General features: G+C 32.8%; 1 pseudogene across 1 annotated transcript; it reads right to left on the reverse strand.

The window, feature by feature from the left end:
* Window positions 1–659: 659 nt before the first annotated feature.
* On the reverse strand, window positions 660–16156 carry LOC143546650 (ubiquitin C-terminal hydrolase 12-like; annotated as a pseudogene). The gene is made up of 31 exons (XR_013137626.1): window positions 16096–16156; window positions 15693–15762; window positions 15423–15570; window positions 15172–15329; window positions 11741–12006; window positions 11108–11326; window positions 10927–11035; window positions 10252–10367; window positions 9775–9873; window positions 9401–9510; window positions 8039–8113; window positions 7430–7508; window positions 6389–6535; window positions 6142–6222; window positions 5943–6062; window positions 5724–5846; window positions 5566–5643; window positions 5367–5455; window positions 4424–4695; window positions 4226–4333; window positions 3784–3839; window positions 3524–3701; window positions 3188–3289; window positions 3026–3097; window positions 2835–2900; window positions 2666–2731; window positions 2499–2585; window positions 1977–2093; window positions 1793–1867; window positions 1328–1414; window positions 660–992 (listed from the first exon to the last, which is right to left on the reverse strand). The product of XR_013137626.1 is annotated as a ubiquitin C-terminal hydrolase 12-like (transcript).
* Between the last annotated feature and the right edge of the window lie 902 nt (window positions 16157–17058).

Consider the following 17058-nt stretch of genomic DNA (forward strand, 5'->3'; position numbering starts at 1 on the left):
ACTAACAAAATACAGTAATGATATTACATCAATACATAATTATTAGATAGTTACTTTTATTTTTGGCTATTATTAACCATATTTTAGTCATTTAGAATCATTTTTGGATGTATTGTGGTATTAGTAAACTACAATCCGAGGTACTATACACATAACAAGTATATGTGATTATAATGACATAGTGAAATGGTTCTTAATCAAATTTTCACATGAAATCACATTTCGTATTCAAAGATAAACAAATATACTGATTTATAATTTAAGATCGCATGGGTACCGACAAGATATAATGACAAGTGATGAGTGAAGAATGACTTTATCATTTAGCAAAGACCTTATTAAATTTTGTTAGTTCTGATACGTCATATCACATTATAAACTCACATAACTGGGCATGCATTATTAAAATATGTTTCTATTAACGAATGTCTTTAAATACAATTTTTGTACATGTAAAATGGTTTGTACCAAAGATATACTTACGTGAATTAAGATGCAATGCATCATGTGAACATTTATTTGAATTGACACTTAAATGTAAACTTCAGATACACACTATTTTATGAAACATGTGATTTTGTACTGTATCAAGGAATAAACACATTTTGGGTATGAAGATGCTTTATCACATGTATGTGGACAATAATAGATAGCCACAAATAAATCACTATATAACTTATAATGAAATCACAAGAAGACAATCATCTGTTAAATATTAAAACAAAAACAAAAAAGGTTTTAAAATTTGAAGTTGAAGAACACACAACACATGAGACACATCTATACCTATCTATACATCCCAATCTCCAAAATCTTATGCATGATAAATACTCTCTAATAAGATACAATCATCTACAACTACATCACCCCATAGAGGGATGCTACACAAACCACATCTACCACAACCATAATTATGTTTCCCAAAATGTCCTTACACCTTATGCTTGTAGCTAGTTGTAGATTCTAACTGGTTTCTCAAATGTGTGGCGGTTCTGCATAAACCAAATGATATAATAAATTAATAGACAGCAACCGTTGAGTCGCTTCTATATGATGTGTTTATTCCGATTACAAGTCAAAGCATATGAGTCAGGTTGGGTTGAACGGAAATACTCTGGTTAAAACATTCTTTCTTTTTGTAAATACTAAATAGTTAACGTCATATATGCATTGGGTACCATCTATTTTAATTTTGTTATCCATTTTTAACCTAAGGGTATCTTGGTCAATTTAAAAAATGAAAAGTTAACTTAACACAACCATCAACTTCTGGGATTGATTGTTTGACAAATTGAAAACATGATTATGGTATGGCAATATAATGTACCTGATTTGCAGCATATGAGCGTTTAGGTGTATTGTCAGCATGTTCCACTCCTAGGTACTGTTCCCAGGCACCATAAACATCTCTTCTCTGCAACCAAACACGCCCACTTAATACATACACATACAATATATACATACTCTTACATGCATATATGTGAACATAACTATTAACACAATTTTACATTTACACTAACTTAGCACAAACCATTACAAGTTAATATTGGTTCCGTTTTAGCAATCATTGTCATTTAAATATATTTCACCTCTAGCTGATGTGGCATTGATTGAGGCATGCCAAAAAACATATATATATTTGTAAATGATTTTTTAGAATGTATCAAGCACCAAAATGAAAAACAGCTATTTAGTGTCACATCAGATGCCATGTGGCATAAACACACACAGTAGAATGACAATTAAGATGTCTTGACAAGATTATTGCAAAAATAAGCAAAAGAGAGTTAACCTGAAAACGGGTGGAGACAACATCAGAATCCTGAAGATAAGTAGGACGACCAAGAGAGAGAAATGCAAACTTCCACTGTTAAATTATGGTTTGAAAGTAAAAAAAAAAAAAAAAACAAGACAAATAATAATGATAATTTGGTATAAGCTTGAGAGAATATTCCTGGTAGAAAGATAAAGCATACCTTCGAAAATTCCTCATCTGAAACCTGTAATTTTTTCTGGATGCGTACTTTAACTTCAGCTAATGTTTCACCCTCTCGAATCACAAGAAAAAACGGTTCCCCAAAGTTTTGAACTTGCTGTTATACAAAATAGAAAATTTTCAAAATTAAGTATATGTTAACATGACTAAGAGTACAAAGAGGTTCATTCCAGAAAACCAAATCAATGCAAGAACACAAACAAACTTAAATCATTTAACTTCTTGCATGCAAATGTCTATGTTATGTACATAAAGAAAATCACTAAACTAATTTGCTTAAATGTTTTTTTTTAACGTTTACCTACAGTCCTACACACAAGATATATTCCTGGTAAATACACACATATGTAGGTTACGTTTAGAATATTAGAAGAGACGAATCAACATTGCATTTCAACCATTATCTTGCATTTTAAATTTGCTAAAATGAATTGTATATATACGCGTGTGTGTGTGTGTATCATACGGTCACGCATGTGCCACTAAAACCATAAGTGCTTACTGCCTGGTTCTGAGACGAGTCTTTAGTAAAATGATAAACATTAATTAGGCGATCCTGAGGACCTAAGTCCTTTTCCTCTTCTGGAATCTGTAAATAACAAAATAGCATTGAAAAAAAGGATAAAAAACAAAAGGTTGGCACGAAACATAAAAGCATTTAGAGCAAACCTCCTCAGCCCGTAAAGTCCAGTACTGATCGTTGATGTTCTCAATTTTTTCATTTAGAGGGAAAATCTGAAAATAAATAGAATTTGAGAAACAAGATCAAAGTAATTAAAAGTCAAAGTCAACAAATTTATAAACGTAAAAGAATATTCAAATATCAAATTTCAAATACCTTGTAAATCTTGTGGTAAAAAACCTCAAGCAAACGAAGCTCTGCATCTTGGTGAGACAACTCCACCTGTTCCATGATACATTGGCCAGTCAACTAAAGAGGGCGTGGCAATTTCAACCCGTTTACTTATTTATGGGTTGAATCTTGTTATTTTGCATCTCTAATGGGTCAAACAAAGTTGGTAGACTTACCTTTGTCTTTAGGTCATTAATCACATCACCCACAGTGCTTTGTTTTGGCAATCTAATGGTGTGTATGACTACCTACCAATGGTCAAACAAAAAATATCAAGAAAAATGAGAGATTTAAACATAAAAATAAAAAACAAGTTAAAAGGATAAGCCAGCACTTACTTCATCTTTTGTTGCATGATGAAAAGCAACCTTTAAGGTTTTCAAACCTTGCAGTTCAGGAAGAGGAATATCAAGTACCTCATAATACAAAATGTCAGAAGTCTGCATAAAAAGCCATCATTATTAAACAAATATAAAAAATTGTAAATGTAATAAAAGTAATCCTAAGTGACAAAATTTGTGTGATGGGAAATCACATGTTCAAGTCAAAGTCAAACTAGTGATTTTTGGTATGGCTTGTTTTTTGATGACCCAAAAATTGTCCAAAACTTTCTAGCGAGCCAATCTCATGAGTGGCTTGGCTCGTTTATGCGAAGATAAAAATTACAAAATAACCTGATTGTAGTGGGCCAGCATGTCGGACAGATGTTCCACTCCTCGGTACTTGATTGGTTGAGGTTTGGGTTGTTGGGAATAACAATTATGAGATGTAAGCCTGATTTTAGATGGATCATCTAACATCAAATGGGACGCAACCCTTTCGACAACATCATCATAATTGTTGAGTTTTGACCTGAAATTCAAAATAAAAAGTGCAAGATAAAAAAATATTCATTTTGGTTAAATAAATAAGAGCAAATCTTCAGGAAACTCACAATTCCAATGAGAACTCATCCTCCTTGGGTTTCTCCAGTGAACGAAACCGCACAACCTATGCCATATAGTAATAATATCAATATGTTAAAATGATAAAACTGGCTCATTTAATTAAAAGTTTAAAAATGCATACAGTTCACTAAATGAACAATGAGAACAGTATGCCCTGTGATGATTCATGCTTGTTTTCCAACTTTTTAAAATCAATGAAACAAACGATTATAAAAAATTGATTTTATTTCATTATTTATAGAAAGTGTAAGTAAACGTGTCATTTTTAATGTTTAAAAAGTATAAATATGATCATGAAATTCGTAAGGATGCGTATGAAATTAGTCTTACGCCTTCTTATAGAAACCCTTCACTAACAAACTTATGATAACCATGAAACTTCATGAACTGATAAAAAATAAATTAATGAAAAAAGGTTTCACAGTAAACCTGACGATTATGAACATATTCCAGAAAAGATGGAACATCGGGGTAACGACATTTTACAGTTCCAGCTTGAAGAGGTTTCTGAAAGCAAATAATGTCTCCATCTTCAAGCTAATAAAACATAAACCAAAACAAAAATGCTGGTCAATTTTGTAACAGTTGGCCAAAAGAAGAAACTGCTATAAAGGTGCAGAAACATACCTGACTAGCCCGGAATGTGAGCTTTTTATCAACATGTTCACACATAACATTAGGTTCAAACTTGATTTCCTGAAAGAAAAAGAGGGCAATTTAGAAAACAGTTAAAATGATTAATAGTATATAGCATAAAATCATATCAAAATAAACAGTCAAAAAGATTGACCTCAAACAGTTTTATTTCTTCATCAGGTGCAAACCCAGCAAGCTCATTTAACTTTGGCAGTATTTCTGTAGGCTTTCCTGTACCCTTCACAAAGAGCCGTCCAACATAGCTGAAATAGAAAAATAATGTAAAATATCACTAAAATGAGCCCTTATGGGCACATATAAAGAGTCTTTAGTTATTCTAAATTTCCATTTACAATACTACTTACAATTTAAATTAATTCCAATCTTTTTCATTTCACCAATTCCACCCGTGTCTATTTTTTCCCCTCTCAGTTCTCACCAAATAAAACATTTCTGTATGTTTATATTTGTGGAAGATTAGAAAAAATAGATGTGAACATCTTTTGCCATCTTTACCAAAAAGAAAAGAAAAAAAAGACTATATATGAAAATTTGTCCAACAAAAATAAAAGAAAACTATAGACATGTAAGATTTATAGGAGTGATAAAAGTGAGTACACCGAGAGAAAACTGTAAGATCTTTGACTTATAAAAGATTAGATAAAATAACATATGAACATATTTGCAAAAGAAAAACAAAAACTAAATATGTATATCCTTAAAACAAAACTAAACTTTTATAACATGCAATATGTATTGTTGAAGAAAATGAGAATTGGAGAGCCGGGCAGGATTGGGGATTACTGATTAGAATCATGGATTAACTAAAGCAAAGGCAAAACTGGTAGGATGTTAAAAAAAATTAGAAATCAAATAGTTGTACTTATAAGAGAGAGAGAGAGAGAGAGGGAGGGAGGGAGAGGGAGGCAGCTACCGAAGCTCCTCTTTTAAAGGGTCATAAAGCTTAAAGAAAAGTAGGATCTCCTCCTTAGTTTTCACAGGTGGGGGAACTGGCTGTGAATCCTACATCAATAAAACAATCAGCGAAATTAATAAAATATTTGTTTTAATATTATCATATAATAAAGAGGTGAAGGTGTATTTATATATAAATCCATATCAATGAATAATACCTGTCCCATTTCTACCTCCAAAAACAACTTAAGCTCAGCATTGTTAGCCTTATTTGATACCTCTCTCAAATGTCCAACCTAAACATAAATTTAAAAAACAAATCAGATTCAGCAATATTAAGGATCACCAAGCAATTAAAAATATCAAAAGTACATACAGATTGAGCTTCTTCTAAAAGAGTCAATGGACGATTTGGACGGTAAGTATGATTTTGGCGTTTTGCCCAAAGCCAGAAACGTTGATGTTGTACTGGTATACCCAATTCTTTGGCTACTTCCTCCTGAAAAAGTAACATATGGAGCTTGATATAATAAAATCTTATGAAAAATGAAAAATATAATAATCTATACATAAGAAAGTTGGTCAGTAATAATACCTTGAAAAGAGCAAAAGAGATCTGCTTTTGGATACGGAAACTACGAACTTTATCATGATCCACTAGGTCAAAAAATATATTTTTCCCTATTTGTTCATGAAAATTCTCATCACGGGCAACCTGCTCACATTAAATTACTGATTTACAAAAAGTAATAAATAAAACTTGTTTTTCTAAATCGGTCATGCAAAGCTGTAACCTTTATGATAGTATATAAATGTGCCTCTGCTTTCTCCTTCCTTTTTTGCTCCTTTTCTTCTTGTTCTTTCTTCAATCTAATCTGTAGTAAATAGAAAATGAGTTAAATATGATCACAAAATCTTAGTTATTACACTAATAACAAGATCTTAGAAGTTCCACTTTAGGTTACAAATATTAAACTATCTGAACCAATTAAGAAATCAGCCCATTCATAACAAACTTTACATATAAATTGACGATCTTACCCTCAGGTGCTCTGCCACGTCCTTCTCATCCACATTACAGATTATTTTCTCTTTGTCACTTTCACGTATATACACAAGCATGTATGCATTTGAATACTTTGTAAATTTAAAGGGGGAGTTATTGAACCCAGGATTTGCTAGAGGTAACTGTTCCACAAAAATAAAAAGTAGTCAGAAATAATTTGAAACCATGGCTCCATTCCAAGTTGACTTTAGCCAGTAGTTATTAAAAACGTTGCTTTTTTGCGCCTAGCCGCTTTTTTCAGTAGAAGCGCCCTTGCAGCGCTTTCCATAAAGCAGGCGCAATTTTAGGCAATTAGTCGGCAGCTGCTAGTTTTATTTAGCTTGATTTTATTTGATTTGTTTTTTGATTTATCACTTAACATGTTAATAAAATGATCGATCTCTGGTTTTCAATATCACAAAGCAAGAAGCCAAGAACAAAGTAGTTAAAATAAATAATAATTTCTCTCATTTGATCACATCAGTAACATTAATTATCATGGCTACAATTAACATTTCAAAATTCTTCTACTGAATAAATACTTACAATAAACAATTAATCACATCACTAACTTTCACTATTATGGCAGATTATTGGGAGTTTTTCATGACTAACAAGAGATCGATCATTTTGGTACTTGCTTTGGGTGTTTAGATGATTTTGGTAATTTATGTTGAGAATTATGGTTTTGAAATATATGATATTTAAAAAAAGTGATATTTTCCATTACAAATTTTGCTTTTGTTTTTTTTATTTAAGTCCGCCTTTTTTAGGCCCAAGCTTCTTTTGCGCCTAGTGCCTAGGCCCTCAGAGAGGCCTATGCACCTTAAGTGCGCCTAATGCATTTGATAACTATGTTTAGCCTCTTTGACTTTGGACTTATTCCAAAAACACTTTACAAGTAACCATCAAATTAAGATTTAGTCAAGCGTGTCATAACCAAATTTAAGATAAACAATCAAACTTTCAGCAAAATCTATCGTAACGGAAAATATAAGATGGATAAAAAATAACTTTGATGTAGAATTCGATTTTACCTCTTCTTCACCCCCATATTGCTCATCCAACGCTCTCTTCATGTCTTCTTTAGTTACCCGCTCATCATCAAATTTCAGCCTATAACAAACTCACTTCAGTGAATGCATAACTAAGAACCTCAACGCCTATAATAGTTCGTGAGCGAATTGCAGAAACAGAAAATTTTTAAAAAATATATGCAGATATTCAGCTGGTTTGTACGAATACAGGTAATTAGGGTTGTATTTGTTTGGCAATGCGCAAATATATATTAACGGAGTGCCAATATTCAGCTGGTTTGTATGAAAACAGGTAATTAGGGTTGTATTTGTTTGATAACGCACAAAAATATATTAATGGAGTTAAAACACAAAAGGTGCCAAACGGGTCAAACATGTTAAGCGAGTCAAACATAATCTAAATCGTTTTAACTTAAACAAATTTATGTTTTTAACAATATAAGTTTCTATACAATAAAATAAAATACGTTAACTATTTAAAAGATTGTACAAAACGGAAGAAATGTGTTATGACAGTTTCACCCATCCGACCTGTTTCCAACTGAACAAAACAATGACCAGTTCCCGAAAACCATTTTGCCACCTTTACTAATTAGAAATAATGTTTACCATTGATCAGAAAGTGTTGGTCGAATATAGGCATAATAATGTCCGCCATGGACCCCACCACTGTGAACTAGTACACTGCATAAGATAACAATGAATCTGTTAAGTACGCTGTCTTAGCACCAAATACTAATATCCACCACAATATGTGAAAAAAAAACCCTATCGCCAAACAGTGTTGAAAAAACAGAGTTTTATCTGCGATAGGACTCGGAGTGTTAATAATAATGAAGCTACTAATTCAATTATTAGATAGGTTTTAAACTTTTGGTTAGGAAACTACTTAATCATCAATAGAACTGGGAACAGGTTACCTACAAGTATAGGATTTATTTTAGATATAGACTAATGATCCTATGTATATTAGGATTAGGATATATTCTGCATGTTTGAGGGTCAAGTTTGGGAAAGGAGATGAATGAATAACTAAAGAATGCAAAAAATATAGATGCAACTGACTGAGGGGCGATAAATATTTCATTACCCTGACCAAGTTATTTAAAAAAGAAATAATTAATCTATTCATGATAATTACTTATTTTAAAACTGTATCAATTCATTATATTAGGGATGTGATATGCCCCGAAGGAGATCGGATGTCAGCATTTCCATTTTCAACAAGTTTTGTAGACGGTAACAGTTTATTTTGTCTACAATTATATCAAAAAAGCATAGAAACTGTCTCGGGTTTTATAGTAGTAGGTTTTTTTTTTTTTGGAGGGGGGGGGGGGTGTTAAAACCTTAGCACCAGCTGTTTTTTACTCTGTTCTACCATGGTACCCTCAATTTTATCAAAGGTAAAACAAATTAATTTACAAAGTATAGACAATGGATTTAGCTCAGGGATTGACTTGGAAGGTTACTCTGCTGTAAAAGTTGAGTGCTTCACACTCAACTTTACACCATGTAAACTTTCGATTCAATCACTAAATTGAACATCATTGTCATTTTCTTGGTTAATTTGCTTTACATCTGGTAAAATAGTGAATCCCATTGTAGAACAAAGTAAAAAAAAAAACACCAAAGTTTTACCCCCCCCCCCCTCTTTTCTAAAACCCTACTGCCTGTCCTAAAACCCAAGACCAAAAAAAGGTCCATTTTGGTATTTTAAGTTTTTATGCTTACAGCTTGTAATGATTTTTTATATAATTGTAGACAAAATAAGCTGTTACTGTCGACAAAACTTAGGGAAAATCTTGTAAAAAAAGTAAATGTTGATATCGGATATCCTTCGAGGCATATCGTACCCCAAATATGATGAACTGACACAGTGTTTTTTAAATATGTAATAATGCAATTATCATAAATAGATTAATTATTTCTTTATACATGTATAAACAAAGAATATGACATGAAATGTAATACCTGTGAAGAGTATAAAGATTGCGAACGCTTCTGTCTGCCTGGGGTGATAAATATTTCCCATTTTCTCTATCAAGATCAAGTTGCAACGGAAATTCATATCGATCATTTATCTGTCAAATTTAATAAAAAGAATCTGATGAGATTGTTTTGCCTAGTAGCTTTTTTGTATCAACAATTATCATTGTAAACAAAAATATCAATTTTTTTTTCAATGAGTGAAAAGTAAAAAAGTAAAAAAATAGAAACAAAGGCCGAGCCTTTTAATAACAATATATCCTGAACAAAAAGAACTACTAAACAATGATTCTTAACAATGTAGAGGTATAAATGAATGCAAAATAAAATAGCTATTCTGCAGATTAATTTTAACTGACCTTCACCATTGTATCTCGCATGAAATCATATTCAAAACGTTTTAGTTGAAGCTGTAGAACAGGGGGGAAATCAATGAACAAGACACCCTTCTTCGCATCCTGAAAGTACATATTTACATGATTATTTTGTGAGAAAGCAAACACATGGTGCATCATACTGAACAAAAGTAAACAATATACCAACTTAAATTAGAAGATGATGCCAAAACTGTTTTACATAAATATTACTTTTTAACAATATACTTTTTGTAATCAAGCTTTTAGAGTTGTGTCACATTTATCATAAAACAAGCACTCGTCTCAGTTTTTTTCCATTATGGAAGCTCTATGATAAAAGTCTATGTTTTGTTTTTTATCAAGTGACTTAACATTCGCATGGTCAAATCTTAACCCATGACTACTTTAACCTACCCTTTCACCAAAATTGAAACCTGACCTCAAATAAAAATTAACTAAAATTCAGAGAAAATATCCAACCTGCAACCCATATTGTTCAGCATGATACTTGTTATCACCTTCAAGTCGTTCCACTTCCACATACTTGTCAAAGGACGCATAGACGTCACGACAGCCTTTGACATCAAGTTGAAGGTCTAACACGACATACAAAATTCAGCAAAAAAACTAGATATTATTACAAGTGGCCTTTTCAACTCAATTTATGAAAACGTGGCAGTTCCGGTTGTTGAGTCCAATAGCTATAATGCAAAAAGTAGTTAAGACTGACATGCATCAAATGCTTAGAAGCTAGAACATCCTAAATCATCTTATTTAAAAGAGTTATAACATTGATGATATAGTTTAATATATCGTATCTAATTTGGAAAATTAAATGAAAGGATAATGTACTCTTGGTCAATATTTACCTAAGAGAACTTACTTCCCTTTTTCCCAATAAAAATGTAATATCCATACAAAAAACTATAAAAAGGTAGTGTGCTTATGCCAAGGTTACCCTTTTTAGAACATATAATTTAGACTTTATTGGGCAAGAGTGAATTACATGTTCCCAAGTATACAATGGTCTATACACTACTCTTTTATCCATATTGACTGGCATATAAAAAGTACATGTTTTGACCCATCAGACAACCTGTTTTTCCACCTATAGAGATTATAGTTAAACTGTAACTGTTAATCAAAGACTTGTACCGTAAAAAGATTCCTTCCTTGTTGATTTGTAGTCGACATTTATGCATTCAATATAGTTCATATGGTGTCCTTCAAACAGTTGTTGAATTGTTCCCTCTACAACAGTTCCCTTCACAATTAAACCACAATTAAGGGTACATAATCAGTAAAGATATTAAACTTTAGATTAAAAATCATATACCTTCATTTTGTCTTCAAGCTTCTCACAAAGAACCCTATTGAGTTCTTGAACATCATGCTGCATAAAAGAATCATAGGTATCCCAACCAAAAGACTTGGTCAACTCTTTTGTGGCTACACTGGTGTCACTATACTGAAGCTTATAAAATAAACTCTGTAAAGCCAACGGGATGCTCCCCGATGGCATATCATTCTCAGTTGTTGGCATATGATACACAGCCTGGTTCAAAACACAAATATAAGTAACCGCTTGTGTATGATTACAATGACAGCATAAACCATACTTACCTATTCTATTGTAAGAATAATTCAAATCTAAATATTTAAATCCTCACTACAGACTACAGAAATCAAATCAGAACTTTATTTAGTACCCCATTCCGCCTCCTAATCAGTAATAAAAAAAATAAAAGAAAAAAGATGTCTAAATTTTGAAATAAAACTGCATTTTGAATACATTTTGTGTGACCTCTAACCCTTTAAACTTTGATCCCTTCTTAATATTTAACCTGTCTGACTTGTAAAGAGACAAAATACAACTTAACTGACCAGTTCACGTGTAAATGGGACAAAATGACCACCATTTGTTATCAGTAAGACTTAAAAGTCTCAAATAATCAATATAACTACCAACCTTTCTAAAATACGGGATGTGGTACAATGTCTGGAGTAGAGAATTCATATAGCAAGTAGCACCTTGATTTTTAAGCCCAACATAATCAGTTTCTTTTTTTGAATCATGTGACCAGTAATCAACAACCTTACGGACTGCCACATCAGCTTCAATTATACAAGTATCATTCAGAAGATAGCCTCTACTGGGTTCATATAGCTCACTAAGAAGCATAAATGATGTAAAACCCCAATCACTTTCTCGTGCATTAAACTGATGTTGGGTATCTGCAAGTGTAAAGAGTCATAATTATCATGACTTTGTTTTCCGAATTTACAACAGGATACTTCATACATGCATGTGTTAACCACTAAGACTACCTTGTTAAAATAATAAAAATGTATTAGGTAACAATGTTTTTCATTGTCAAACACACAATACACAGGACATAAACATTCAAACACAATACACGCACCACACGGTGGACATCCTATCATAGTATCATCCTTTACATCGAATACACTAATATCGTTATATGCCCTCTATGTCCCATCATGAAATTTTTAACACAAAACAGACTTCGATAATCTATGCCTAAAGTTGAAACCAACAAAAATACAACAAACAATTACTGTTACTACTTAAAAGTAAGCACAAAATCAAATAACAGAAGCATAACCGAAATAACAAAAAAACTGAACCCATTGACAAACAGATGGTTTAGCAAATGATCGAACTGGCCCATGCTCGCCACTAACTACTTGTAAAGCTAATTTGCATTCGTTTCTCATCACGGTATTTATAAATTCTTCCCACATGCCAATTTAAAAAACAAAAGAAAGTTAACTATAAAGTTCCTTCACTCTTCCCAAGCCTTTCTCATGGGAAAACTACTTTGATATAAAAGAAAATCTGAATTCTCTAATACAAAATTTACTTATTTGTCCCAGATACCTTCAATAATAAAACAGATAAAAATCTAGTTACCGAGATTCCAAAAGTATTGCAGCCTCACAAATAATATCAAGATATTAAGTAGACAATTTAGAGGCTCAACTCATCGTACAAAAATCTTGAGAACAACCACCTTAAATAAACACGGAACCTTATTTCATCTAAACCCCTTATTCAGACCCATCACATTGGTTAAAATGACCAATTTTGTGGGCTAAGATAAGGAGTATAACTGAAAGAAAGTTCCATGTTTATATAAGGTTAAAGGCGGGCTCAAAGCGCAAATGGTGAGTCTGTCACCTAGACACAAATCGCTTAACAAGCGCATGCCTGAGACAAGCAAGAGTGCAAAACACATGTCCAGTCCAGGTCACCGTTTAGCTGTTTTATACTTGGTTTCTACTGATTTAGACAATTTTTTTAATTTCCATGGGAAATTAGGAATAGACGGACTGTCTATTGGACCCGTTTTATTAACAAGATTTATCACTAACCCTTTACAAGGGTTAACTTATAGCCATTCCGTGAAGCTTATCTAGAAGGCCAATTTTTATTAGTTATTATTATCATCATCATCATCGTACTCAATAAATCCCACCAATAGCAAAGTTATGGTAGGGTCTGAGGAGTGTAAGATGTAGACAGCCTTACCTCTACCCCGTAAGAATAGAGAGGCTGCTTCCGGTGAGACCACCGGCTCGATAGTAGTTTTGCATCAAGCCTTGGACATAAGGCACATAACACTCAACCATCGGGACATCGACCGATTGGTGCATGTACCCTTGTCTTTCGGCTATCAACGTCACCGCATGATGTCTGGTGCATGTACCCTTGTCTTTTGGCCAAAATTGAAATCAATTGCATAATCACAAATACTTCTTTTATTTTGGATCTACTGCATAAATTCTAAGCTTAATCTCATAATTCGATGTGTATTCCTGAATAATCTCATCTAGAAAGGATCTTTCTGATTCTTGAAAAATGAGGGGCAGGGGATTGATCGAGAAAGATCTCTTGTTCTTATTATAAGATCGTGATTAAATCCGTATTTTGGCTTGTTTAGGCTGGTTCAGCCGTTTGAAACTACTTTTGGTGGGTTCAGGCAAGTTTTTGCCGATTCAGGCCCGTTTTTTTCCAGGTTCAGGCCCCCTTTTTCCCTGGTTCAGTGCCTCTTGCTTCACTCAAAGCGGTTTTGCTGCATGCGTGCCTGTGGCACCTTTAACTACTATGATGGAAGCAGAAACTTCTCCATTCCTTATCAACCTATTCATTATAAAAAACTGTCTTACAAATAGTCACATAGTTCGCGGTACGCTCCGGTACGGGAACGTGGAGTGGGATCGCAATTCGCTAGGTTCCTGAAATTCGGTACGAAGGAGTGTAGGCTCATTTCGGATCGCTCCGGTACGATGTACCAGTTAAACTTGGTGCTGTATAAACGAAATTAATAAACAATAAGCTAAATTAAAGGAAATAATAACCATTTTAAACATACAAAATAAGATACAAAGTTTAAAATCTTTTCATATTAAGTTAAATAAGTAAATAAACAATAAATTACTTGTTATAATTTGAAACATGACTTTTATTTTACACTGCTCGGCTTTCCCTTTCAAAATTACAAACTTAAAACATTATAAGATAAATATTGGGCCTTGGTAAATATTAAAAAGGCCAGTTATAAATTAGGTTATCTATAACCTCCTTCTTCTTCATATTACCATTCTCTTAGAGCAGAGCCGCCATCTACAAAGTAAACTGAAACTTCGATCGCATCTACTCTCCTTCTATAACAACAATAAACTGGAACGCCAGTTTTATGCTCGAAAATGTGATCCCGAGCGAACCGGGAACGCAAACGTACCGCGAATTGGTACGAACGATCCATATCGAAATTCGTGGCCTTACCAGCAATTATGTGACTATGGTCTTACATCATAGCCTGCAGTGTACATGCTAGCATGAGGTCATCTTTGACTTCCTATCTTCCATTCAATATTCTTTCATCTTTTGGTGGGAGGGTTGTGGAAATTAAGGGGTACCAATATTGCTCAATATAATCTAAAAGAACTTTTGGCGCTAGTTAAATATTTAAAGAAGTAAATTCTTTCTAACTACCATCCAATAAGTTTGCTTGTCATATGATGTCATAACCACCAGAAGACAAATTAATTGTTGAGACAGGAAAAGACATCAAATAAAATATACAAAGGAAAAACCACACAACTTGATACTTCAACTTGATATTAAAATTTTATTGGCAGCATAGACAATAATATATCCATGTGTGTAGACTATACAGTGGTTTACTCATGTAGTCATATTTTAAGAAGATTTTCATTTATCAACCATCATCCGACAATTAAATTCTCTGCAAAGCTTCCTATATACAATACTTAACTTCTTGCATAAATGCATTCCATGAAGTGTGTTCTAACTTAAATACTGTTAACACGCAATATTCTAGTTTGTTACAATTAAACAAAAGAATGGTTTACCTTTTCTCATGGTGAATTTGCTGTGAACTTGATTAACCACAGCTAGGCTAAACTGAGCATACCTGCTCCAACCATATGGCAATGTTGTGGAATCAGCAACATCAAGATACATTGACAAATGGTCCACATTGTTTCCTTTTGGGAATATCAACACACGCCTAAACCAAAACACCATGTCAGCAAAACACTATAAACAAACACCACAGCAATACCTTAACTAAAGTCTAAAACTACATCAAAACAAAAGATACCATTTATATCCTCCAACGAAGAAAGCATCCGAGTACAATTTTTTGCCAGACAATCTCGAGAAATTTTCTATCGTCCATGTAAACCTCGCTGACGGTGGATCATCAACTACTGACGCATCAACTGTATTAGTAGCCTCTGCCGGTGCAACTAACAAAACAAAAGTGCCATAAGTCCATAACATTTTACTTGCAAAATAAGTAACCATACGAACTTACAAACACTAATTCAAACAGAAGCATAAAACATAACAACACAAATTCAATTAATACCATCCATTGGTTGAGGTCCTTCAGCAGTTGGAAACTCGGAATGTGGAACGAGCATCTCTTCCTCTTCTGGCTACAATATCAAACTAATAAACATAAACAAATTGGATCTAGACACAATTATCTCACAGTTTATAATAATCAAATTTCAAAACCCTAAAACGAAGCATTTCACAGTAAAAGGCGAAATCGAGAAGCTGTATCACTTATAGATCACGAATCACATTCAAAACAATCCGATAACGAGATCGAAACTTAATTAGCAGATCAAAACAGAGTAATTAAGCAAGTTGAATCGATATGTGTGTATAATTACATACGGTTATAGATATGAATTGCGTGTGCATGTGCGTAGATAAGTGTGAATTAGTGTGTGTGAATGAATTAATAAGATTGGTGGCGTTACGTCAATGGGAGGCGGAGTCATGAGAGTCATCGACGACGGCGATTGGTGGCGGAATTTGATCGGAAAATCAGCGGTGAGTATTTGTAGGAAACGTGTAGTTGGATGGAGAAAACAAAATTTTTATCTAACAACATTTTAATTAATACTAAGATCGTTGTTCTTTAACTATTATTATTACAATGTTGTAAGTATTAATTACTATCATTAACATGACACATATAATTATTATAATAATAATTATTATCACTATTAAAATTCATAAATCTATTAATAATGTATTCAACAACAAAAGTAATTATTATTATATTTATTGTTACTATTACTATTATCTATATTATATATAAAGGAGGAGTGATGGGCAATGGAGGTAATTTCACAATTACATGACAAGGGCAAAAGAGTCATTTCATAATAGGGCATAAAAAGTAATTTGCCATTACATTGTTTCGTTCTTCAAACTTATTGTACAAGCTTATAAAACGTCATGTTTTGTCTATTTACTGTTCTATCCTTTGTGGCTTATATCTCCTTTATCTATATTATATATCTATATCTATATTATAAAGAGGAGTCATGAGCACAAAAGTAATTTCATAATTGCATGGCAAGGGTAAACTCGACATTTCATAATAGGGCAAGAAAAGTAATTTGTCAACGTATACATCAATTCTTAAAGCTTTTGGTACAACATCATGAAGCTTCACGTTTTGTGACATTACTTTTCAATCCTTTAGAAAACAAAATGTTATGGTTTAAATATGTTATTATTATGGTGACTATTAACATTCTTAACTCGCATGTGTCATTATGTGTCTATTAACTTTGTTAGCCTATATATAGTGGCTTCTTGTGTATACATACATACATACCAATGAAGAACAAACTCTCTTTTCTCTACTTATTATGCTCTCTATACACTATTCAAAACGACAACGACAACTAACGTAAAGCAAGGCCCGGCTT

Source organism: Bidens hawaiensis, unplaced genomic scaffold (genome assembly GCF_021521415.1).
Source record: "Bidens hawaiensis isolate Kalapana, Puna unplaced genomic scaffold, B.hawaiensis_p1.1 tig00014406_1, whole genome shotgun sequence".
NCBI lineage: Eukaryota > Viridiplantae > Streptophyta > Magnoliopsida > Asterales > Asteraceae > Bidens > Bidens hawaiensis.